Below are 25350 nucleotides of genomic sequence, written 5' to 3' on the forward strand. Positions count from 1 at the left end.
TCTATATTCCTAGCTGACTCAGACTGTTTTTCCCTACCCTAAGCTGCTGTAACGCTTCTTTTTTCTAATTCTGCAAAACATCGAATGCTGCAGGTCTAGCCTTTTTCTTTAATAGAATTGACTCCAAATACTCAATATGAGGGATTTCAAAACTACTATTGATTGGCCACTGAAGTTCGGAGGCATGTCTGGTTTGTCTGTGCCAAATATCATTAAACACTATACTTCCAATGCCATGCTTACAGTACATAGTACAAGCCGGCGACCCCTCCTGTGGTGCCGGACGGCTAAATTCCAAAAATTGTCTATCGCTGCGGAATAACGCCCTGAAGCAGGTAGACAATTTCCTAGGCATATCAAAATATTGGTGTTACCTGGTCAATAATTGTGTCTGCAGATACAATACGCCAAAATCAAATTATCAGGATACTTAAGAATCGGGACACAACTAACCTGATCAATCCTAAGGAGGTCCGATCAGATTTCAAATTCTTTTTCTAACAAATACTACCTTGTGTTTGGTGATTTCAGCAAAAGTGCCCGCCTCGATAAGTGGACCCTCGTCAAGATGCCGTCTCGGACCACAAGCTAATCGTCCAGGGATCGGGTCGTGCAGCGCTGCTGAGGTGTTGCGTCTCGTTAAGAAGGGGCCCCCTTCACTGTCCGATCCTGGTCCGATAGCGTGTGTCAACCTTGGACAATCCGGCATCAATCTTGAGGGTCCCTATTTGGGCGCCAACTGTGAAAACAAAGTGAAATATCGAGGCTGAGTACCCCAAAAGGAAATACACCGAACAAAGGTTACAAAGGAACATACAAAGATCTTTAATTTATACTGAACAGTTTCAAAGGACAAAACAATCAGATAGCTATCGGCCCTGAGTACAACACAGCGAACTCCAGCATGGTCCGGTGTGCTCAGCGAGTGAGTGGGGCTGTACATTAGAATTAGTCACACTTTTATACCTTTTGCGAACATGATGTCCAATCCTACTGCGGGTTAATATTCCTCTAATATATTACTGATCTAGGGTTCATGCCGAGTTCACAAATCTATATGCTTAGGGTTTTACTTTAATGCATTCGCCAACAAGTCTACACGGTAACAGTGTATTTTAGGATTCCTCATAGAGTCTTCTCAAACATTAATACAATGTAGTCAAACAAGTGTTCTCAGTTCAGTATTTGGATACAATGTTCTTAACATATGCTCGCAGATTAGTTTAATTGGCACGAGTAATCCTTTACACACAGGTCAACGAAGGACAAGGTCTCAGTTCATGACCCCAACAAGTGGCCTGCAGGCAAGTTAAATATTAGTTGCACGCAGAGGTCAATAAAGCAATACAACAGACGTAGACAGTTGTTTCTGAGAATATTATCTATACATTTATTTCACAGTGATTTTATATTGCACCCTAGTAACTATCTTACCTCTACTTACCTCTACTTTCTATAAAACACGTGTTATCCTTTTCTTTCATTTCAATCATTAATTTGCATGCTTATATTCTCAAAGAATATAATACATATTTTAAATTGTTGGTTTTAACAACATTAAGTAAGCATTCTTTATATCCTTTGGCAATCGGCTTGGTGTGTGACTATATAGTTATTGCAAACAAGCCAATCTACCTCTGTATTTTGCGAAATGTCCATAGTGAATAGATGCTCTGTCATGAAAAATAATTGCACCTGTCTTAAAAGTGTTCACACTAATTGAAACTTGACTATGTACAAACGACAACAGTGACGTGTTCATTTTCCTACAATCTACACTGTATCTTTGAAACAAAATGAATAGCTGCATAATAAAAACTAGATTTTGCAGTGTAGACTGTAAATTACAACCCCAGTCACTGCATTGCATGTCAAGGAACGCTTCAGTTACAAGATCAGAAAAACTCACTTTTCTGATCAGGGATAGGAACGTATACACATCATTCAGAAATATCCTGAGTAGAGTGATCTGTCTTACATTTTAGACACATATGATTCTACTCGTACTTAATTCCTACATATCTATCTACACTAACAGTTTCCTGCAGTAATACATTGAAGATAGTCATTAAAAGTTCTTGACTATCATCCTGTTTATTTTGGGAACATTGTTGATTTCCACTTGTAACAGCTACTGTAGCATACAATACACATAGGCCGCGATTCATGGAATTAATTGCACCAAAAAAATATGGACTTGCGTATGAAAACGGGCGCAAGCACCCGTTTGTTGATTCATGGAACACAATGCGCAGGGCTTACCCGAGACTTGCGCTGAATCCCCACGGGTCCAACACGTCACTGCGACACCACGAACAACTTGCAGGGGACTCTAAGCGAAGGGACGTACCATCTTGCGCAGTGACCTAAAAAGGGGGCGAAACATGTGTAATGGGGAACAACAAGTGAAAAATCTCTGGTTCTGGAAGCACCTCATGTCCTTCCTCTTTGCTTCTGCCTTGCCCCCCCCCCACTCGCCTGCTGATCTGTTCTCTCTTGGCACTGTGCACCTGGCCACCCTCTGTCCCCTGGGCCCAGGTACCTGCTCACCTTGCCACCCCCCTGAACTGCCTCCTGGCCACCCCTTGCACTGGGGACTGTATCTGTACCGATACAGTCCCCCGCCGCCCCCCATTTTCTTCTTTTTTTGCACTTATCAGACTTAACCAGTCTGCTTCCGTAATCACAAAACTTGCCACGTTCTGACTGCACTACTACTGTTTATTGCCTCCATTATCTATTCAGTTTTATTCATTATTATTTATCTGTTCTCCTCTGCTTCACACTTTCCACTCTCCCCCTTCCATGTACTTTTCCCCTTTCCCTTGCCCAGGCATTTGCACGTTCTCAATGTCACGGGGCCTAGTAAGATCGCTGTTGTGTTCTCCCCTGTTCCCCTCCCTTGCCTTGTCACGCTATGAAACACTTGTGTATGAGTACGATACAAATAAAATATCATATCATATTATATCACCCGCACTGGACTGTTTTTATGTATGACAACAGCCACCTACCTGCACTTCACACATGCTGTCTGCACTTAGGCTTGGACTTGACACCAGCTGGGCACAGTTTCTTCATTTTGAATGTTCTTCTTTTGTTATGATGTTCTTCACAGGTACTGCACTGCACCCTCCTTAAACCCCCTTTTCTCCCTTCCCACTTCCCATGCACTGGTGCCATCTCTATGTCACATGCCCTACCAAGTTCTGTGTCTCTGTCGTCACTGTCTTCCCCCTCCCGGGACTCTAACCAGCTTATTACACTTGTGTATATGCACATTATTAATGACATGTCATTTGATAGAATGTCATGTCATGTCCTTCACACATGGGAGGAACAGTGATGTGTTTCTTGGGTTCTTTGCTCTGGTAATGTCAGCTCAGTGAGCCTCAGCCATTGACAGGTCTGGGCAGTGTCTGTTCCTGTAGCACACATTGAGGGTGCTTTGCAATCTGTCACTGTGTGACTGTTTCTACATTGCAATTATTGACATGGACTGCAGGACCTCACTTTACCATTCACTTCCGTGATGTGTATGTTTGGAGTTGGTTGCAGACAACAATTTTGTTTGAGCATCTACCACACTGTTTGCAGGATATTTTTTTGACAGGAGGTTCTGGGTGGTGTCACACCATTGATGAAGTGTATATGTGTTACAATGTCAGCATTCAGCATGCAGTTGATGTCCGGTCTGGAGGGGGCTGCCTGTAGGCTAGGGTGATGGGGGCTGGGGTGTCACAGGTGTTCTGGCTGCCTGCAGGGTGACATCAAAGGTGACAGGGGCTGGGGGGTCCCATGTAGTGGGGGCTGCCTCCAGGCTGTGGGGATGGGGGCTGGGGTTTCCCATGTAGTGGGGGCTGCCTGCAGGCTGGGGTGATGAGGCCTGGGGGGTCCCATGTAGTGGGGGCTGGCTGCAGGCTGGGGTGATGGGAGCTGTGGGGTCCCATGTAGTGGAGTCTGCCTGCAGGCTGGGGTGATGGGGGCTGGGATGTCCTATGTAGTGGGGGCTGCCTGCAGGCTAGGGTGATGGGGTTTGGGGGTCCCATGTAGTTGGGGCCGCCTGCCAGCTAGGGTGATGGGGGCTGGGAGGTTCCATGTAGTCGAGGGCTGCCTGCAGGCTGGTGTGATGGGGGCTGGGGTGTCCCATGTAGTGGGGCTGCCTGCAGGCTGGGGTGATTGGGTTGGGGGTCCCATGTAGTGGGGGCTGTCTGCGGGCTTGAGTGATGGGGGCGGGGGTGTCACAGGTGTTTTGGGCTGACTGCAGGGTGGCGTTACAAGTAATAGGGATGTGGGGCCCATGTAGTGGGGCCTGCCTGCAGGCTGGGGTGATGGGGGCTGGGGTGTCCCATGTAGTGGGGGCTGTCTGCAGGCTGGGGAGATGGGGTCTGGGGTTTCCCATGTAGTGGGGGCTGCCTGCAGGCTGGGGTGATGGGGGCTGGGGTGTGGGTGTCCCGTCAGGAGAGCGCTGCTGCCTGTGGATTTGTGTGGGTATCACAGGTTGTTTTGGAGCAAATAGGGTGCGGATGGGGTACGCACTGAGTTTTCAAGCGATTTGGCTGGGGTGCAAACAGGGTACTCACTAGGTTTTCACATGATTTGGCTGTGGTGTGGACTGTGTATGCACTGAGTTTTCACCCAATGTGGCTGGGGTGCGGACGGGGTACGAGCTGAGTTTTCACGCAATTTTTCTGGTCTGTGGACTGGGTAGGTGCTGAGTTTTCACGTGATTTGTCTGCTGTGCGGATGGGATATGTGCTAAGTTTTCACAGAATTTGTCTGCGGTGCGGATGGGGTGAGTGCTGAGTTTTCATGCGATTTGGCTGGTGTTTGGACAAGGTACATGCTGAGTTTTCACGTGATTTAGCTGGGCTGCGGATGGGGTACATGCTGATTTTTCACACGATTAGTCTGGGGTGCAGACGGGTTATGCACTGAGTTTTCACGTGATTTAGCTGGGCTGCGGATGGGGTACACGCTGATTTTTCACACGATTAGTCTGGGGTGCAGATGGGTTATGCACTGAGTTTTCATGTGATTTGTCTGGGGTGCGGACAGGGTGCGTGCTGAGTTTTCACACAATTTGTCTGGGGTGCAGACGGGGTGACCGCTGAGTTTTCACGAGATTTGGCTGGGGTGCGAACAGGGTACTCACTAGGTTTTCACGTGATTTGGCTGTGGTGTGGACGGGGTATGCGCTGAGTTTTCACACAATGTGGCTGGGGTGCAGACAGGGTACACACCCAGAGTGGTATTTCCATATAAAATAGGGAAATTCAACAATGTAGTACAGTCAACAGAAATGAACTACTAGGCTTAGCCTTCCATAGGAATGAGCAGATTTGACTGTCCAGATCATGGATACCAATCAAATAAAACAATCTACTTTCTACTTCTTCCATGGCAAGCTCAACATCAGTTTATCAGTTTGATTAATTGTTTCACTTAGCACATTTTGACTTCCTGGTGCAGAATCAGTCTCTTTTGCCAATTCAGCAGCCAAAGTTTTTTTTTTTTTAAAACATTCTTTATTGGTTTTCGACTACAAAAAAATAAAATCAATACATTACAGGACCGGTCAGTGTGACCCTTCACCCCCTCTCTCCCCCCCTTCTCTGACCTCCCACTTGATGTTCAGCATTGTTGCTTGAAAGTTCGGTTGCAATTATTGTGTGGTATCCGTAGCTGTTATTGAAGTTTCCGGCAGTTCATTTTGGTTTTGTGACAAAGCCTGTGAGCTCGTGTCATGGTCTGCTGCTAACAGGTATGCTATGTGCAGGCCCCAGAAGTCCGGGGGCCGCGCATGAAGGGGTAGTGTCCTTATATAGCTTGTCTCGACATCGTGGCAATACGTGACATCTTGTAACCACTGTTTCAAATTTGGTGGTGGCCCTCTACCCCAGTTACATGCTATTCGTCTGCGTGCCAGGACTAGGAGTAGGTTTGAAAGTCTCCTGGTGTAGTCTGGTAGTTGGTTGGTTAAGCTCAACATGGTCAGTGTTGGGTCAGGGTCTAGTTGTACCCTGATTATCGCTGATATTTTCTCTAAGACTGCTTGCCAGAATGCTTCTATTTCGGGGCAGGACCATGCCAGGTGGACGAAGTCAGCTTCTGAATGGCCACATCGAGAGCAGGCGGCAGATATTGTTGTTCTGTGAGCGTGGAGTTTTTCTGGAGTATGGTAGACCTGGTGGATAAAATTGAAGTGTATTTGTTTGTATCTCGTGTTTATTGCCACTTTCTTCAGATATTTTGATGTTTAGGGCTCTTTCCCACTTTGTCCGAGCTTTCACGCAGCGTGTGGACTTTTCGGTTAGTAGGGTCTTGTAGATATTCGACACCAGACGGCCTTCACCCTGGGCTTGTATAATTCCATGGAGCAGTGGCCAAGTCGGGGGTTGGAGTGGAAATGTGGCGATGTTGGATTTCATGGTGTGTCGAGTTTGGTAGTACATGAAAACGTCTAGGACGTTGTTGCCTCCTTTGTCGCAAGCTTGTTGTATGGACATGAACGTGCCGTTTGGGAACAAGTCACCCAGTGAGTGGATTTGCAGTTTTTTGGTCCATAGTTGGAATACATTTTCTGTTGTGATTGGGATCCCTGGGATGCTTCTTACTGGCAGGAGGGGGGAGTATCTGATTTGGATTCCATTTCTTTTAGTGGGTCATGACCATCGTGTTCATTGGTGTCGAGGGTGGAGGTGGTTGGTTGAATATAACTGCCCGAAGCAGGTAGGGTGTTGCTAGAGCCCTCTCAATTTGCACATGTGGCCGTATGGCGTGTATTGCATACCAGTGACTCAGGTATTGTGCCTGTGCTGCCCAATAGTAGCCCTCTATGTTGGGTAATGCCAATCCTCGTTGTGTTATGGGCAGAATCATGATGTTGTGGGCTACTCGGGCAATTTTGCCTGCCCAGACCAGGTCTAGGAGAATGGACTTGATTCGTTGTAGGAATCTTTGTGGAAGTAGTAGAGGGATATTCGTGAAAAGATAGAGCAGTTTGGGGAGAATTACCAATTTGGCCAGGGGCACTCTGCCCCAGAGAATGAGTGGAAGCGTCTTCCATCTATTCACTTTGGTTTGGATGGTGTCGAGTGTTGTTTCGTAGTTGTCTTGCATGATGTCTTTGCTAGATTTGGACATTAATATCCCCAGGTATCCGACCTTAGAGTGTTGCCAGTGGAATCCGAAGTCATCTTGGAATACTCGGGTTGCCTCCGTGAGAGGGAAGATTATTGATTTTGAATTGTTGATTGTCAGTCCTGAGAAGTTGCCAAATTTGAGTACTGCTCGCATCACAGGGTTCAAGTTGTCCTGTGGGTCAAGGAGGAGGAGCGCAATGTCGTTGACATATAGTGATACCACCAGTTTGTGCGGACTGAAGGCGAGGCATCTGGGTAGGTGATAAAGCCTAAGGTCTGACGCTAGGGGTTCCATGACCAGGGCGAAAAGCAATGCTGACAGTGGGCAACCCTGTCTGGTCCCTCTGCGTAAAATGATTTCGGAGGAGGTTTTGTTTCCAAGTCTTATTCTTGATGACGGGTGTTTGTAGAGGAGGTCTATCATTTGTACGAATCGTTTACCTAGACCGTTCTGCTCAAATATTGCAAACAAAAATGGCCATTCCACGGAGTCGAAAGCTTTCTCAGCTTTGAGCAGCCCTGCTACCGCCTGTTCTTCCGGGTTCAGGGCTTCCATTGCTCCGAACATTCTTCTGAGGCCGAATGATGTGTTTCTGCCTGGTACAAATCCTGCTCGGTCCACCAGCACCATTGCGGGTATGTGTGGGATCAACCTTTTAGTTAGAATTTTTGAAAATATTGTGTTGTCAAAGTTTATTAATGATATGGGTCTGTAGGATGTGCAGTCTGCCTTGGGTTTGTCCGTTTTGTGCAAGAGGATGATATTTGCCATATAGAGTGTTGGTGGGAGCTGGTCCTTTTCTATGGCTTCTTCGTACACTTGGAGGAGGAGTGGAGCCAGGAGATCTGCGAAGAATGTGTAGAATTCTCCTGTTAGGCCATCAGGTCCCAGGGCTTTGGTACTTGGTAATACTTTGATGTCTTCTAGGATCTCTTCTGTAGTGATGGGCATGTTCAGCGGTTCCCAGAGTTTGGCACTTGTCCAGTATAATTCGGTTGTGTTGAGGTATTGTGTTATTTCGTTGGTGTCCTGGCATAATTGGAGTTAAACAAGTTTTGATAGAATTTACTGAATATTTCCAGTATGTCGTCGTCAGAGTATACAAGAGTACCTGATGGGTCTAGCAAAGCTTCGACATTCGTAAGTTTACGTTCCATGGTAATCAGTCTTGCGAGTAGTGCGACGGGTCGTTGTCCCTCGCCATACTGTCGATCTTGTGGTGACTTGTTAGGAACTTGATTTCTCTCTCTGCCAGTGTTCTGAATGTTTCTAGTTCAGTCTTGAGTGCTGCTAGAGTGCTCGGGGAACTTGTCGTTGTTACTGCTCGTTCAAAGGTTTTGCGTCGGTCTTCGCTTGTGTCTAGCTCTCTTTTCAACATTTTCTTTTGCTAGGCAAATCCCTCTGGTGAAGCATTTTAATGTTTCCCAGAGGGTTCCTGGCGATGCCACCGTGCCTTGGTTTGTATTGAGAAAGGTGATCAGTTCAGCTCGCAGTTCGTCAGCAAAGATTTGATCTTGGAGGGCCCTGTATTTAAATCTCGATTGGGGTCTGGTGGAGTCGCTTCGGTATGTTATGCACTGTAATATGACCGCTGAGTGGTCCGAGAAGGTCCTGGTTAGGATTTGACATTCGCCCCATTGGAGTCGACTGTGAGCTGACACGAGGATATAATCCAGTCTCGAGCTGGACTTGTGTACCCAGGAATAGAAGGTGAATTCTTGTGAGTCACGATGTTTGCTTCTCCATATATCAATGAGGTTGTGGGCTTTACATATTTTGGTTATTTGTAGGCTTGCCTTGGAGCATGGGGCTGACGTCTTGTGTGTCCGGTCCATGCTTGGGTCGAGTGGGGTGTTGAGGTCGCCCCCCCATATTACCATGGTTTCTCTGTTTGACTCGATATGCGTCTGGACACAGTCAAAATTGTTGGAGCCATCTACATTGGGGCCGTAGGAGTTGATCAAGATGATTTCATCCCCGTCTATGGTTCTGTGGATGAGCAGTGTTCTTCCCTCAGAGTCATTCTGGGTCCGGATTAATTTAAAATGTGTTGTTTTATTAATTAGGATGGCGACTCCTCTCGCATATGAGCAGAAGGAAGCAAAGTATCTGTGGCATCCCCATGTTTTTGCCCAGTGGTTCTCTGAGGTGGGTTGTAGGTGTGTCTCTTGGACAAGAGCCACGTCAATGTTATGTCGATGCAGGTATTGTATCAACCTCCTCGTTTTTGATGGCTGGTTGCGCCCTTTAATGTTCCATGTGACTAATTTGAATTTGTTTGGACTTTCTCCATTGTTTCTGCAGCGCGGTTTCTGTTTGGTGTGTCTGGGTATAGGAAGCAACTTTCCTTGGTTGCATGTCGTTTAGAAATGGATGTTCGTGTAGTCGCTGTGGAGTTCTAGGACTTGGCTGGGGTCGAGCGTGTCCGGCTCTGGCCACGACCGGTGCACGTTTCAAACAACTAACTTGATTCTTCTGGGTACTCTTTCCCCAACTTGAGTCCCTTCTTTCCCCTTACCCTCCCTGTCGGGCAACCCCAGACCCATCTGAAGTTAACCCCTCCCCTAATAACTCTGTGAACAGTGTTGTGCTCGGGGCGCTAGTGCCCTCCAAGGATCGCTGATCCCGAGGTATATATTACGGACTTATGCTCCTGTTTCAAACTCCCATGTCAAGCGGGATGTGGAAATGCTCAGGGTGGGTCTCTCCCATTTCTCTCTCTCCTTTGTGGTCTTGTCAATTCGCGTGGGGGGCGGCATCCGATGTTGTCTAAGAAGGCGTTGGCGTCCTCTGGTGACGTAAAGAATTGTGTTTTTTCGGCATGGAGAATATGCAATTTGGCCAGAAAGAGCATTGAGTATTGGATTTGTTCCTCTTGTAGGCAGCGCTTTACTCCTCAGAAGGCTCTGCGAGAGGCTTGTACCGCTGGTGAAAGTTAGGAAAAATCTGAACTTTATCGGCATCATATTGAATTTCCCCTTCATCTCTGGCCAGCTTGAGTATTAGGTCACGACCGCTGAAATTCAACAGTTTGGCAATGATGGGTCGAGGTGCTGTTCCTGGGATTGGGCGATTAGTTGGAATCCTGTGCACACTTTCCCCTACGAATAGTGGGGAGAAGGTGTTTGCTCCAAAAATTTCTTTACATAGTTGTTTCACAAAGTCCTCCATCTTCGCTGGGGTTTGTTGTTCCCTTATCCCTGCTAACTTAATGTTGTTGCGGCGGCTGCGCCCTTCTAAATCTTCGTTTTTGGCTACGATTTCTTTTACTTGCCGCTCCAGTATTGTCACTTTAGAGGATAGGGATGTGGAATTATGTTCGAGATCAGAAACCCTTTGCTCTACGGTGTCTAATCTTTCGCCATGTTTCTCTAGGCGGTGTTGTATTTGATCCACTTTGGATGAGAGGGTGTCAATTTTGGCGTCGAGGTTGCCTATGCCAGCCTTGAGTTCGCGTAGGTCGAGAGATTGGGGAGGTACTGATTCATTATCCTGTTCCATGTCTGGGGTTAAAGCGGGTTCACGATCCGACTGCTTGGGGGTCTTGGCTATGGTCCTGGTTTCAAACATTAGCTTTCATTGTGATTTGTCTGTTTTGCCCATGTTGGGGGGATTTCTTTTGCGCTGTGGGGTCCAGGCAGTCAGGAGGAGTAGGGCAGCTGCCAGCTCAGTAGGACAAAAGTTATTTGGATGTGTGCCCCCGATTGTTGGGGGGTGATCTTGGCAGGCTTGGGAGTGCTTCTGGGCCTGTGTCTAGGGATTCCAGCGGGTGGTCGCGGTCCGGGTGCAGTCTAGAATTTTGTGCCTTTCTTGGCTGGCGACTGTGTGTGCTGTGGGTTGGATAGGTGGCTTGGTTGGAGTTTTATATAAAGCGGTGGTTGGTATGTCTACTGTCCGCTCTGTTTAACAGGTGTTGCAGGTCCTCGTGGCTGTTGGATCGTGGATTGGCTACGAGAGATTCCTAGTAGCTGCTGCAGTTATTGGTGAAGCTAAGTTATGCTTATTCGCTATACTTTTCCCTCTCTTTTTGTTTTCCTCTTTTTGGGTTAGTGCTATTGCGGTTGGAGGGTTTGCCAGGGTTAGTGAGGGTCTTGTAGAGTTCGGTGGTAGCGGGCTGGTTTACCAATGGGCAGGTCAGTGGGGGTTTTTCTTTTGTTGTCGGAGCCCTGCAGGCTGATTGTTTCTATGGCTGTGGGCGGGCAGCTCGTATTGACTGCGGTGGGAGTGGAGCCAGGTTTCGGGGAGTCAATTTAGAGTGAATTTGGGATACTCCAAGAGAATGTAGCATGGGGCGAGTGCCAGTTCTTTATGCCAGTTTGCAGTCTGAGGCTGTTTGCACTGCTTTTTGTCCTATGGCTTGGGGGCTTCACGGGGGCTCAGTGGCAGGTTGGGGGGGTGGGTTGTGGCCTCTCCTACCTGATTCTGGCGCAGTCCCGTGTTGCTGGATGGATCGCAGATGCTGAGATTGCCTGGCTGCGGGCAGTTTTGCCTGTGTCTCCATCTCAGCCAGGTTAAGGGGGTTCCCAGCTGTGCCCGCTGTGATCAGGCTCACGGGTCTTCGTCTTCTATGTGTGCCGCCCTCTGTCGTTCTAAGGCTTAGGCTCACTCTTCAGTTATTGCTGGGTGGTTGGGCGGGCTCCCGACTGCCTCCGCTGTGTCAGGGATCGTAGTGCACCCTGGGCTCGTCATCTAGGAGTCGAGGCTTCAGCCACGGGCAGCACCATCTGGCCACATCCAGCAGCCTGTTGTTGCGGGCTGCTTGGGCGGGCTCTTGACTGCCTTCTCCGTCCTAAGGGGTCCTGGTCTTCCGCGTGCACTGCCCCGGCCTGTTCTGCATTTGGGGCTCGTTCTTCAGTTGTTGGTGGATGGTTGGGCGGGCTCCTGACTGCCTCCGCTGTATCTGGCTTCGTGATTCGCCGCGGGCTCCTCTTCTGGGAGCCGAGGCGCCAGCCGCGAGCAGCGCCGTCCGGCTACTTCTAGTGGCCTGTTGTCGCGGGCTGGTTGGGCGGGCTCCTGACTGCCTCCGCCGGACTCGGCACCGCAGCTCCCCCGATTTGTTGTTTTCTCTTCTCCCAGGGGGCCGGGACGCTGATTACTGACACCCCGGTGACGCTGTCTGCTTAGTGGATGGGGCGTGCGTTGCCCGCCCGCCGCAGTGATGTTGGGGGTTGTGGTCGGGAAGTTCGCCGGCGCTCGATTTAGGAGTTGCTGCATTGCGGTGCCATTGCCGTGCTGCGGCCTCCTTCCCATCTGCGATGGCCGGGGGGATGGAGTGCAGCGTTGTGTCCGGAGGCCAGTTGCCTGGTTGTATGTCTGCACGGGGGATGTATGGACGCTATCGTGCAGGCTGGGGGGGAGTTTAAGGGTGTAGGAAGCTATTTTGCAGGACTGGTGTCACAGGCATTGGAAAGCCAAATGTGCACTGAGTGTAGTTCTTGTCTTTACTTTTATATTTTCTCTCACAGTACTTACCACATGAGTGCCTTTGAAATCTTTCCACCTTGTTCCTTAGATCAGCATTCGCATGCTGAGCAGGAATGGAACATGTAACATATTTTTCTATAAACTCCATCACACAGCCATCACTGTATTTACCAAAGTGAGGAGCAGCTTTAATCCACAACAGCATATGTGTATTTGGAGCCCCTGGTACTCTTATCTCCAAAATAAAAGTTCCACCAAGCCCAGTGGACCATTGTGTTTATTACATTTAACGTGTAACATGGCTAAAATAATTGGTGATGAAAGAACTGAGATACGCTTACATGGTCCATGGAACACAATTCTCCTGATGTCATGTGTTCTAAGTCTTCTTTCTGTGAATTACTTTCACAAATCCACTCTGCAAGATCATCCCAAGCATACTCAGTGCAACTTAAAGTCACAAACCAAGTTGGAAGACCCATGTTTCTGATAATGCATCTAACCTCTGAGTGCCACCTATACCAACACTCCTTGCTTCATCTCATTGTGGCAAGACTATTGGTTTGTTTTCCCTCTAAAACCTCATTTTTCTTTCATTTAACTGTTGCAGCATCTCACATGCAGGAAGATTTTGAAATCTAGTGTTGGTATGAAGTGTATGAGCAATAGCATAACATAATGTTGAAAAGTAACTTCAATACAGTAAGTGAAAAATATTTTCCACATTTGAAAATATGTTGAAAATACCAGTCCTAACCCCCTAGGGGGAAAAAACCCTGTGATGGGCTTCTAGGGGGTGTGGTCTCCTGTGCACTGGTTCGTGAAGTCCTGTGTGGGGTCTCCAGGGAATGTAGCTCCATCCCAGCTAATGACTAGGGAACAGTCCTTTGATATTGAACTGCAAGATAGGATGTAGGAGAGTAAGGAAAGAGAAAGACTATCCCCCAGATAAATCCCACTGGACTGAAGGGGTCTCTCACCCTGGTCATATGACAGAAAGGACTCCTGTTGTCTTCTTTAACTGGGTACCCCACTGGAGGAAAGGGATTGAAGCTCAGCTGGGCTACAGGATGATACAGAAGTCATGGAATGAATGGCCGTCTGATAGAAGGGTGGTGAGTAGAAATGGTTGAGTGAATGGAACTGCCGGTAGTAAGACCGGACAAACTCCTACCGTTGGCTGATTCGCGGAACGCCTCTGAAGGATTTAGAATTCTGAAGGCGGTCGGAGCCGGAGGATAGCTCTGCCGCGGTGCCGAGATTCTAAACAGAAAAGACGATCGGAGTCTGCATAAGATCTATGTCGGAACCGTTTATCTATGAAGAATCAGAAGCTGAAGGAGAGGCTAAACCTACCTCACCAGAATCTCTATGGATTCTATGGGACTTGAATAGGAATCCGAGTTGTCTCCGATGATGAGTGTTGTCTGGGGAAATGCGTGCATAGATGGACTGCAAGGAAATAAGAATAGGTAGGGTAAAGCAGGAAATGAGAATAGCTAAACAAACAATAAACAATGAGGAACTATAGCGTACTCACGGTGCGCATGCTGACTCCAAGAGAGTAGCAACACGACACACTGCCCTTCCTCTTCCAGGATATGCAGTAGAGGCAGGGGCATGGCCTCTTGCGATGGCTCCTGAACAGAAAAGACGTTACCACGGACGTGCAGGAAAGGAACGTCCCTGTTGGTAGTGAAGAGCTGCGAGTGCCGTCTGCTGATAGTTTGTACTGATGGCAAAGCCGCCATCACAATCTGCCTCCTGCTCTAGCAGGAAAAAGCATAGAGAAACAACACGCTTCTAAAGTTTTTCCCAGGCTCTATTTGGTGCACCTTTCGTTGCTATCATTTGTTTCAATTCTAAACTGTCGCACATGACTTCACGTGAGTGTAGATGATGAATAGTATAATGTTCATACACGCTATTCCTTTCTGCAACAGATAGATGTTGGAACTGACCTTCACTGCTTTTGTTTGTTGACACATCATCAAGCATAGATGAGTCTGGTACAGTCAGTCTGCATTTGTACAAATCACTGTGCTCCAAAAGAAACGCTAATTCATCTTTCACTGTTCCAATATCTATAAGCTGGTCTCAAATGTTCTTATCTTTTGTGGAAACACCATTTACTAAAACAAAGAATCTGCAATATCCCGCTTCACTCCTAGGGTGTTCATATGTTTTTGCAAATTGAGAGGTTAACACACAACTGTACCTCTCCCACCCTGCACTAATTATATTTTAGGCATGTTTGACATCTTCGTTTGCAATCTAACAATAAAGGACAATGAAGCACAACATGGCTATCAGGTTCTACCATGTCATTCAAGACACTTCTTGAAGTAATACTTTTTCGATTACAAAACCCGACGCAGTGTTTACAAACATGTAGTGCATCACTTGTGTCAAATCATTCTTCTACAAATACAGATGAAGTTGTTCCCAAACATCTTCTGCACAGTGTTTACATTTCTCCTTGATGTACAGTACTTGCACTTGAGACTTATAAAAAGTGTGTCGACAAGATACGCAAACTGTCTCAGGTCTTTCACTAGAAGACAACTTAAACATTGCAATACTTTACTTATACTGTTGAAAAATCAGATCCTTTGAAAGGATATGATCATCATTTCCACTTCCTGTGTTTCATCTAAGTACACATATAATTTTAAAGAAAACAAGGGGGGGTCTGGGAACCTCACTACCAGCACAAACACAACCCATTGTATTGTATTTGTATTTATTTATTTATAAAGCGCAGCCTGGCCCGGGGGCATAAGGGCGCATAAGGTAAAGCTGGTTACAAAGCTGGTTACAAGTGAGCGGTTAAGCAAAGTTACATTGCAGTTACAGAGGTGTGCAGTCAAGACAATACAGTCGGCCAAGTTCCAAAATGGTTACAGGTAGGAACTGGCATAATAAGCAAGTGCATGCGCGGAGATAATAATTCCAGGAGAGTGGCTCAAGATCAAGAGGCTAAGTTAGGCTGTCAGAGGTCCGTGTTATGGAGCCAACACTTCGTGCTCTGTTTGAACCGGTTAAATGAAGGTTCTGCACGAAGATGTGGGGGGATGGTGTTCCATAGTTTGGATGCTTGTACCGGGAAGCTGGCTCCACCTGAGTTGTGGAGTTTAAATCTTGGTATGGTTAAGGTGTTGGTTTGGGCTGCTCTAAGAGGTCTCGAGGCAGAGTGAGGTCTGAAATGGTTAGTGAGGTATGCTGGAGCAAGGTTAGCCCTGACTTTGTGTGTTAGGGCAAGCGTTTTCAAGGATATTCTGTGCTTGACAGGGAGCCAGTGTAGGTTACGTCTGGTCTCGGATATGTGTGCTTTTTTGGGAATGTTAAGGGCAGCTCTGATAGCATTGTTTTGTACTACTTGTAATTTATTAATGTTTTTGAGGCTGGTGCCCAGGTAGAGGGCGTTGCAGTAGTCTATTTTGGAAAGGATTAATGCTCTCGCGAGAGTGATACAGTTAGGTGCAGAGATGAATGGTCTACAAGCAGTGATAAGCTTGCAAGTGTAAGCAGCTGATGAAGCTACTGCGTTAGTTTGTTTAGAGAGGGATAAGGTAGCATCAATGTAAATACCAAGAGTTTTAGTGTTATTAGAGACAGAGATGAGATTACCATCTATGGTAAAGGCTTTGAATGCAGGGTTGAGATTTTTAAGTTTGGCGTGAGTGCCCAGGATGATCAGCTCTGTTTTATCGTCATTGAGACACAAGCCATGGTGTGCCATCCATGCTTGTATAACGGAATAGATTTCATTGAGGGTCGTGCTGTCTGTTTCATAGTCACCCGTGATAGGAAAGAGTATCTGGGTGTCGTCCGCATAATTGGTGTACGTAACACCCAGATAGTCTAGGATATCGAAGAGGGGTTTCGTGAATATATTATAGAGTGTCGGGGACACGCATGAACCTTGCGGGACACCACAAAGTACTGGGGCCGGCTCGGCGGAATCGGTGGGAGAGAAGACCCTCATGGTTCTGTTCACCAGAAATGAGCTGATCCATGCCGTGGCTGCATCTGAAAAGTGGGCTGCGGATTTCAGGTGTTGACAGAGTGTTTGGTGGTTAACCAAATCAAACGCTGCTGACAAATCAAGCAATAAAAGGAGTGCAAGTTTGCCATGGTCTTTCAAGGTTTGGATCTGGGTGGTAAGGTCAATGAGTGCAGTTTCCGTGCCGTGTCTTGGTCGGAAGCCTGATTGCCTAAGCCCTAGGAGGTTGTTAGCTTCTAGATAGGCCTGTATTTGTAGGTAAGCTGCTCTGTCCAGTATTTTTAATAGGAATGGTACCGTAGTTATAGGTCTGTAATTAGATGGGTTGGCTGGGTCAAGCGTAGGTTTTTTGAGGAGTGGAATGACCCAAGCGTCCTTAAGATTGTCCGGAACTATTCCAGATTTGAACGAGGCATTGATGAGATTGGTAATGAAAGGCGCCAGATCGTGTGCAGCTGCTTTAACAATCGGGGCAGGGCAGGCGTCACCTTGGCAATTTGAAGGTTTTAGTTTCCTGATGATGTTTTCTACTTCCCACGTGGAAAGGGGAGAGAAGCTGAAGGGTTTACAGGTCGTGTGGAAGGTTGGAGGTATGTTAGGCAGATGTTTGTAGTTAGAGTCTGCAGAGAGCACAGATTTTTTTGCGTTAATTTTGGATTGTAGGCGAGCTATTTTATCTAGTAAGGCTTTCTGGATGTTGCTGCACCATAATGCGTCAGTGATACCTTTGTCGATAGGGGTAACAGGGGATTCTAATTCTTTGAGTATTTTGAAAAGTTCTTTAGTATTGGATTCCGCTTGTGTAATCCTTTTGTTGTAGGAGTCTTTTTTGGCGCAGAGTATGGCTTCTTTGTAGCTAGAGGATACTAATGTTAGTTCAGATTTGTTATGAGCTGTGGGGTGTTTTTTCCAAAGTGCCTCAGCGGTTCTTTTGGCTTTGCGTAGTTCTCTCAACTGTGGTGTGAACCAAGTGTTAAGGTGACGCTGTGGTTTCGGTTTCCGCAGTTTTAACGGGGCAATGGAGTCCAGAGCTTTAAGTATAGCCTGGTTGTAGGTGTCCACTAGAGCTGTAGGGTCTGTATCTGAATCAATGTTATTCAGTATGGGGAGTAGTAAAGGTAGGAGTTTGTCGGGAGTGATGTCTTTCTTGTTTCTCGTTCGGATGGCAGGGGCGATGGTAGGCGCTGAATGAGTAGTGTAAGCTTTGATAGCAAAGGTTAGTTTGTGGTGGTCTGACCAGATGCAAGGGTCATTAGATAGGAGGTCAATAGGGCAATTGATTTGTGAGATCCAGTCTAGAGTTCTACCTTTGATATGGGTGGGTTCGTGGATGATCTGCGTGTGACCCAAATCAGATAATGAATTAGCTAAGTCAAGGGCGTTAGTGTCTTTAGGATCGTTGAAACCGAGGTTGAAGTCCCCAAGTAAGATGGTTTGCGAGTTAGGTTTGGTGTTTATGGATATAAGTGAAGCAATGTCCTCTGAGAAAGAGGAGATAGGTCCAGGTGGTCGATAAATGAGGTGCACGGTGACCGTATTGTTAGGTGAGAGGGGTAGCTTAATTGACAAGGATTCGGCAGACGGGATTTGCGCATCTTGGATGATTTTGATGTAGAGAGTATTTCTGTATATGAAGGCAAGTCCACCTCCCTTTGTTTGAGTGGTGTTTCTGTCAGATCTAATGATGGCATAATCAATAGGTATTGCGAGGGCCAGAGATGGGCCTGATGCGGCATTAAGCCAGGTTTCAGTGACTGCAAGGACATCAAGGTTTTCGTAGGTTATAAAGTCAGCAATGTCGAGAGCGTGGGCAGGAAGGGACCTGGCATTCACTAGTGCTGCTTTGATGAGTTTATCTAGTTTGAGGTTTTTTTTTTCAGGTGTTGGCGGTGGAGTGTGGGCTAGATTGTTGACGTCAAAGGGGGGAACAGCATGATTATGGGCAAGATGCAAGTGTTTCATGGTGCGGGCCCTTAGTCTGGAGTTCCTGCCTAGGATACTAGGGTGGTGAGAGTACGGGGCGGTAGGTGGACTGGTTCGGATGTTCAGGCTAGTATTTCTCTTCAGTGTGCTGGGGTGGAACGTGTCTGGGTGGTTGGCTGGTCTAGTTCTAGAGTTCAGTCTAGAATTTCTGATGGTGATAGTGCAAGGTTGGTTAGGTGTTGGTTTGGAGGCAAAGTGACGTATCCAGAGTGCTGGGTCATCCAGGTATAGGTTTACGGGTGTCGTGATGCTAGGCCTCAGGGAGGAGGTGGTGTGTGCCATGCCTGATCTAGTGGAGGTGTATTGTTTAGAGAGTAAGTTGGGCTGACTAGACCAGTAACTACTGTAGGTGTACAGTAGGTGGATGAGCGTTGATAGGTACCAATACATGATGTTTAAGGGGATACCGGTACACAGGAGGACAGGGGTGGTCTATTAGCGAATAGAGACACAGCATAAATTAATTGAGTTTGATCAAGGGGTAGCTATGCAAGGCATCCTAATAGTCGTTGTGGTCTGTAGGCGACCAAATGACCAAGGCACAACACAATGCTAAATGAGGCGACCAAAAGGCACAGCACAATGCTAAATGTGGTCTGATAGGCGACCAAAAGGCACAACACAATGCTAAATGTGGTCTGATAGGCGACCAAAAGGCACAACACAATGCTAAATGTGGTCTGATAGGCGACCAAAAGGCACAACACAATGCTAAATGTGGTCTGATAGGCGACCAAAAGGCACAACACAATGCTAAATGTGGTCTGATAGGCGACCAAAAGGCACAACACAATGCTAAATGTGGTCTAATAGGCGACCAAAAGGCACAACACAATGCTAAATGTGGTCTAATAGGCGACCAAAAGGCACAACACAATGCTAAATGTGGTCTAATAGGCGATCAAAAGGCACAACACAATGCTAAATGTGGTCTAATAGGCGACCAAAAGGCATAACACAATGCTAAATGTGGTCTGATAAGCGACCAAAGGTACAGCATAGACCATAGACATTAAGAGCGTGGAATAGTGAAATGTGTATTGACCAGTGCTGTAAGGCATCCGATCATCATGGTTCAGGGGCGGCATCAGTGAGTGTTTGCTAGGAACAAGTGCATAGGCAGCAATGGTGTTGAGCGCGCTGCACGAGCAGGGTACGCATCATGTGATTGGACACGGGCTGGTGCACCCTAGGAGCAAGATTACGGGTGGCTAAGAACGTCCAACATGTGGTGGGAGGATGTACCGTACGTGTGTAGTATGCGGTGAGCAGAAGCACATGTGGGGCTTTGTATGAGTGCAGGAGTGAGGGCACAGATCTTACCAAGGTGTTCACGTAGCTCTCGTAGCTTTAACCAGTCAGAGCCTGCTTGGCGGTGGGCGGCACGTGTGTATTGTACCAGATGGGGCAAGGTTCCTCCAGGATCGCACTATTAGGAGCGAAGCAGTGTCCCGCGCCGTGCCGCAGGTGCGGACAGGGTGCAGACAGGAGGGGCCTTGTGCTGCGTGGGCCTTAGGCGTGGTGGGCCGGCTTCCGCCTCCGGCTCACCTTCTGGCCTATGAGATCGGCGAAGGAAGGTTGCTAAGCAACCAAAGTAAACAAAAATAGGAGGATGCAGGCGGCGGCCATCTTAGGATCGCGTGGAGCAGATCAGCTGCTCCTCGTGGCGAATGGTGGATGGGGCCTCACCCAAGCTTGTAGAGGGGGGGTGTTGAGGCTGAATGGCATGCCCCAGTGCTTTGTGGGTGGGTCAGGTCGATTCGGCTCTGCAGGGCGACGTGTGCACACCGGGCACAGGGTGCTGCTAGCCCTGCAGTAGGGCGGCTTCGACGGCGGTTCAAGCGGCTCGGCAGAGCAGCTTCGGTCTTGCGGGGCTCCTGCCCTGGGGAGAGTGGGCTGAGGGTGCAGACAGGAGGGGCCTTGTGCTGCGTGGGCCTTAGGCGTGGTGGGCCGGCTTCCGCCTCCGGCTCACCTTCTGGCCTATGAGATCGGCGAAGGAAGGTTGCTAAGCAACCAAAGTAAACAAAAATAGGAGGATGCAGGCGGCGGCCATCTTAGGATCGCGTGGAGCAGATCATTGACTTGTTCTTGGGTGGATGGCCCCTGGGAGAGTCTCAACCAAGTCTTTAGCTCACTGTTCTTTTCACAGAGAACAAATGTCCCTGCATATCAGTCTTTGTCCTGCCCAGGGGCAGTCCAGCACCAAAATGCTAGGCAATTCTCTTCTGAACAAGAGTACCGCAGCAACCCCATACACATGTTTCAGCTACACGTTTCAAATACTATTTTGTAAAACATTACTTCCCTGCAAACATTCCTTTCTCCTAGTACATTCTTCACGCTTCTGTGTTGGCATTTTTCACAAATGCTGTAAGACAAAAATATAGTTACTATATACACAACCTAGTCTTGTAAAATAAAAATAAAAAACATAAAACCAAGATTAACACAAAATGATGAATGCTTCCATTTCTATAGTGTAAACTTAAAGAACTTTATAAATAAAAGGTTTTCTTTCAAAACTGTACCTCAAAAAATATGTTTTTATTTTATGGAATTTCTTACTACGTGCTCTTGATAAGAAAACCAAACAAAGTCAACATATATTCAGTTCCTCATATATTTGAGTAAATATTGCTCTAATAAAACCTATGGTGACCTACACTATTAAAGACCATAGTCATCTAAAAAAATGTATATTTATCCTAACATTTTATTCATGACTATACCTCACAAAGTTCTTTTAAATGTTAAGGAATATCTTAAAGCACAGTACCTATTTTATATAACTTAACCAGTCAATATCAGCCCACATTGAAAATGTTAAATATGGGCTACATTGCACTGCTGAGACACATAGTGTACCTGTTTTCTGGGGGCAATTCAAATAGAAAATTAATTCGGTGACCCTTTTTTATAATCAGAGATTTCACTATTGAGAGCCTTCTAATGGACCAATGCTATATACACAGAAAACATTCTAAATGATGAATGCTTCCACTTCTGGGGTTCATGCTTCTACAAACTGACTAGACGAACAGTTACCTTAAACAACTACAGGCAACGCTTGACAGAATATATTAATATTAAGGGCAACTGTACTTCTTCAATAAGAGTGGACCTTACAACACTGTAGTTCTTAATGTCATACTATTGATGTAAACATTCATTTCTGCTACCCATGTTAAAATGCACTATTCATAGAAACTTTCTCTGGTGAGTCCAGTTTAGCACCTAATCTATGTGGGTACGTGTTGCTTTGATAAAAGCTATGATAACCTATGCTATTAAAGCAGCTAATCTTCTGAAAAAAGTCTATTTTATGAGAAGGTTTACTTCACCACTGCACCTCACTGAACTCTTTCAATTCCAGGGGCTATCTTAATCCACAATCTGTATCCTACTTGACTTCCTCATGCAAAATCAACCCATACAGCAACTATTAATTCTGGGTAAATTGCACTGTTTACATCTACAGTGTACCTGTTTTTTTGGCAAATACACAGAAACATGATTTGGGGACTCTATCACATAATCAGAGATTTCATTTCTGAGAGCATTCTAATGGCGTGAATCTGTGGAGATTCAACTGCTAGGCTCATTCCTACATATATTATAGGTGAGAGAAATGTGCATGGCTCAAGTGCTTATAGCAACCATTCTAAATAATACAATCTTCCATTACTGTGGCTCATACTTCTATAAACTGAATAGATGGCAAGTTACATTACATAAATACAGAGAACAAGGCTCTTTTCCACTTAACAGAATATTGTAATATTAAGGGCAACCGTGACATCTTCAATGCGAGTGGACCTTACAATGTTATGCAACTTCATATCATATTACGGATGCAAACATTCATTTCTACTACTCATGTTAATATGCAGCATTCACAGAAACTTGCTCTTCTGAGTTCAAGTCAGCACCTAATATATTTGGGTACATATTGCTCTAATAATACATATGGTAACCTAAAGTATTAAAGAAGCTAATTGTCTAAAAAAAAGAGTCTGTATTATCAGAAGCAGTCATTCACAACTGTACTTCACAAAGCTCTTTTCAATTTGAGGGAACACCTTAAAACACAGTACACATCCTACTTGACTTGACCATGCAAGATTACCCAATACTGCAAATGTTAAATGTGTGCTACATTGCACTGCCGACACCTATAGTGTACCTGTTTTTTGGGGAAAATTCACAAAGAAAAATTATTCACTGACTCTTAAACATTATCAGAGATTTCACTACTAGGAGTGTTCTAATGCTGTTTATGTGTGCAGTTTTAACTACCAGGCCCATTGCCACATTATATTATAAGAAGGTTTCCCTCACTACTATACCTCACAAAGCTCTTTACAATGTCAGCAAACATTTGAAAGCGCAGTGGACATCCTACATGACATGACCAAGCATAATCAACCCATACTGCAATTATTTAAGTGAGCACACATTCCACAGCTGAATCCCATAATATGCCTGCTTTTCTTGTTGCATAATCACACATGTCACTACTAAGAACATTGTAATTGTGCCCATTTGTATAAGTTTAACTTCTAGACTCAATTGTACATACATGCTTGGTGAGGAAACTGGTCATAGCTGAGGTACATAATGCAACCATTATAAATAAAAAATGCTGACATTTCTATGGCTAGTGCTTCTACAAAATGAGTAAAGGGATTATAACATTATACTAATATAGACTACACAACTATTTTTCACTTGACAGAATGTGTTAATGCTAACAAAACTAGTGACGTCTTCCTTCACAGGGCACCTTACAGAACTACCCTCTATAATGACATATTACTGATGTAAACATTCATTTCTTTTACCCACCCTCTTGTGCACTATTTATAGGAATATACTGTATTGTATTCAATTCAGTAGCTAATATATTTTGGTAAATATTGCTCTAATATAACCTATTTTAAGCTACACTATTAAAGAAGCTCATCTAAACCTCTTATGTCTTTGTCTATGGAAAACTGAGAAGGGTACTTCTTCTACTTGTGTAAAGCTTACATTACTCTGACACATACTTTGCCTAGTTTCAGGATTAATGAACTAAAAATACTGCTAATAACAATGTTCCTATTCAGTCATTTGTAGAGAATTGTTTTCTGCTTTCCAACAAACGCCATTGTATTCCCTAACAAACAACTTCTAAGAGTTGTGACCACATTGTCTGAGATACAGAGAAGCAGCATATTATTTTTAACAAATATAGAAAGATTCAAAATCCCAAAACCCACATTATCAACACATTATCAAACAAATCCTTCAACAAAACAGTGACAATGAACCTTTAATTGCAAAAACAAAATTCTCACACATAACCATAACATAACATGTATTACTGCTTGACCACTGTCCTGAAAACACTGAAGTAAACTATGAAGATCTGGACTTTAAAAATATTAGTTATAAAGGTGACTACATTAAATTTATGAACATTCCCAATCACTCACCTACAGCTGCTCCAATGAATGAATAGAGCTTCACAATTGCCAAACAGCCACCATCTGCTCAGTGTGGGTTCTGGAATCAGAATAAGAAAGGTGTAGAAAATGGTGGATGTTATACTTTTCAGGAATGAATAGCACACAGGACAGTAGAAAATGAAAAACTAAAATGGCAGATACATTTTTACCTCAACCTATCACATACAAGTAGTCACATGGAAGATTAACAGTAGCCAATGCGACTCGGAGGCAAAAATGAAAGTAGACATCCATATATATATATTTTTTTAAATCATTTTTCATAGCCATTACTGCATAACCCCGGCTTTGGTTATTTTCTCTATAGCCGCGGGTACACGAAAATACATTGAAAACCACATATTGCAAAGGTTTCAAACTTAAATCACATATACCTTGAGGTGTGGACATTCAATCAGAAAGACATTTAAAAATCTGTGGTGTAGCATCCGGTTTATAGTGATAATACCGAAAACAAAAATCTCGAAAACAAAAATCTCGAAAACAAAAGGCCGAAAAAAAAAATATCGAATTTTTTTTTTATGACATTTTTTTCTCGAAATGGGGGGGTTCCCCCCAACCCCCCTTTTTTTCTATTTTTTTTTATTTTAACCCTTTTTTTTTACTTACCTGACCCCAACAACACATATAAATAAATAAATAAATAATTCGATATTTTTTTTCTCGAGATTTTGTATTCGAGATTTTTGCAGTTCGAGATTTTATTTTCGGTATTTTGACAGACCACCGTAGCATCCATGAAATCATGATTACTGCACAGAAATGTATAAAGGTATAGCCGTGGGTAAGGGACAATTATATCCATGGCTACAGCAACCTGCCAAAACGTACAACGTCTGATTAGAAGGCTGCTAGCCAAGAGTAAGAGTGGTCCCCCCTCACCATATGACGAAATCTATGTGTGCAAAATGGACCTACACATGACCAAAAATCTCATCAACAAATGGACCATTCACACGCTGAGGTTTGTTGACGCGATTACGCCTATGCTATATGATGAAATCTGCACATGCTAAAGCTAACAATGGGGAGCTGAGTTTCCTTGACATGATTATGCATTTTAGTGCCTTGTGCGCCAGCCAATCAGATCGCGTTTTGTGAATATGCACCTATACATGACCAGTAACTGCATCAACAAACAGACCAATCACACGCTGCAGTTTGTTGACGCGGTTACGTCTATACCATATGATGGGATCCATGCGTGTGAACATGACCAATCAGTGCGTGCATGATTATTTTGTGGAATTGTCTTTTTTGTCTTGTCATTTTTGTTAGTTT

This window comes from Ambystoma mexicanum, chromosome 2q, assembly GCF_040938575.1.
Source record: "Ambystoma mexicanum isolate Mex_15411 chromosome 2q, UKY_AmexF1_1, whole genome shotgun sequence".
Lineage (NCBI taxonomy): Eukaryota > Metazoa > Chordata > Amphibia > Caudata > Ambystomatidae > Ambystoma > Ambystoma mexicanum.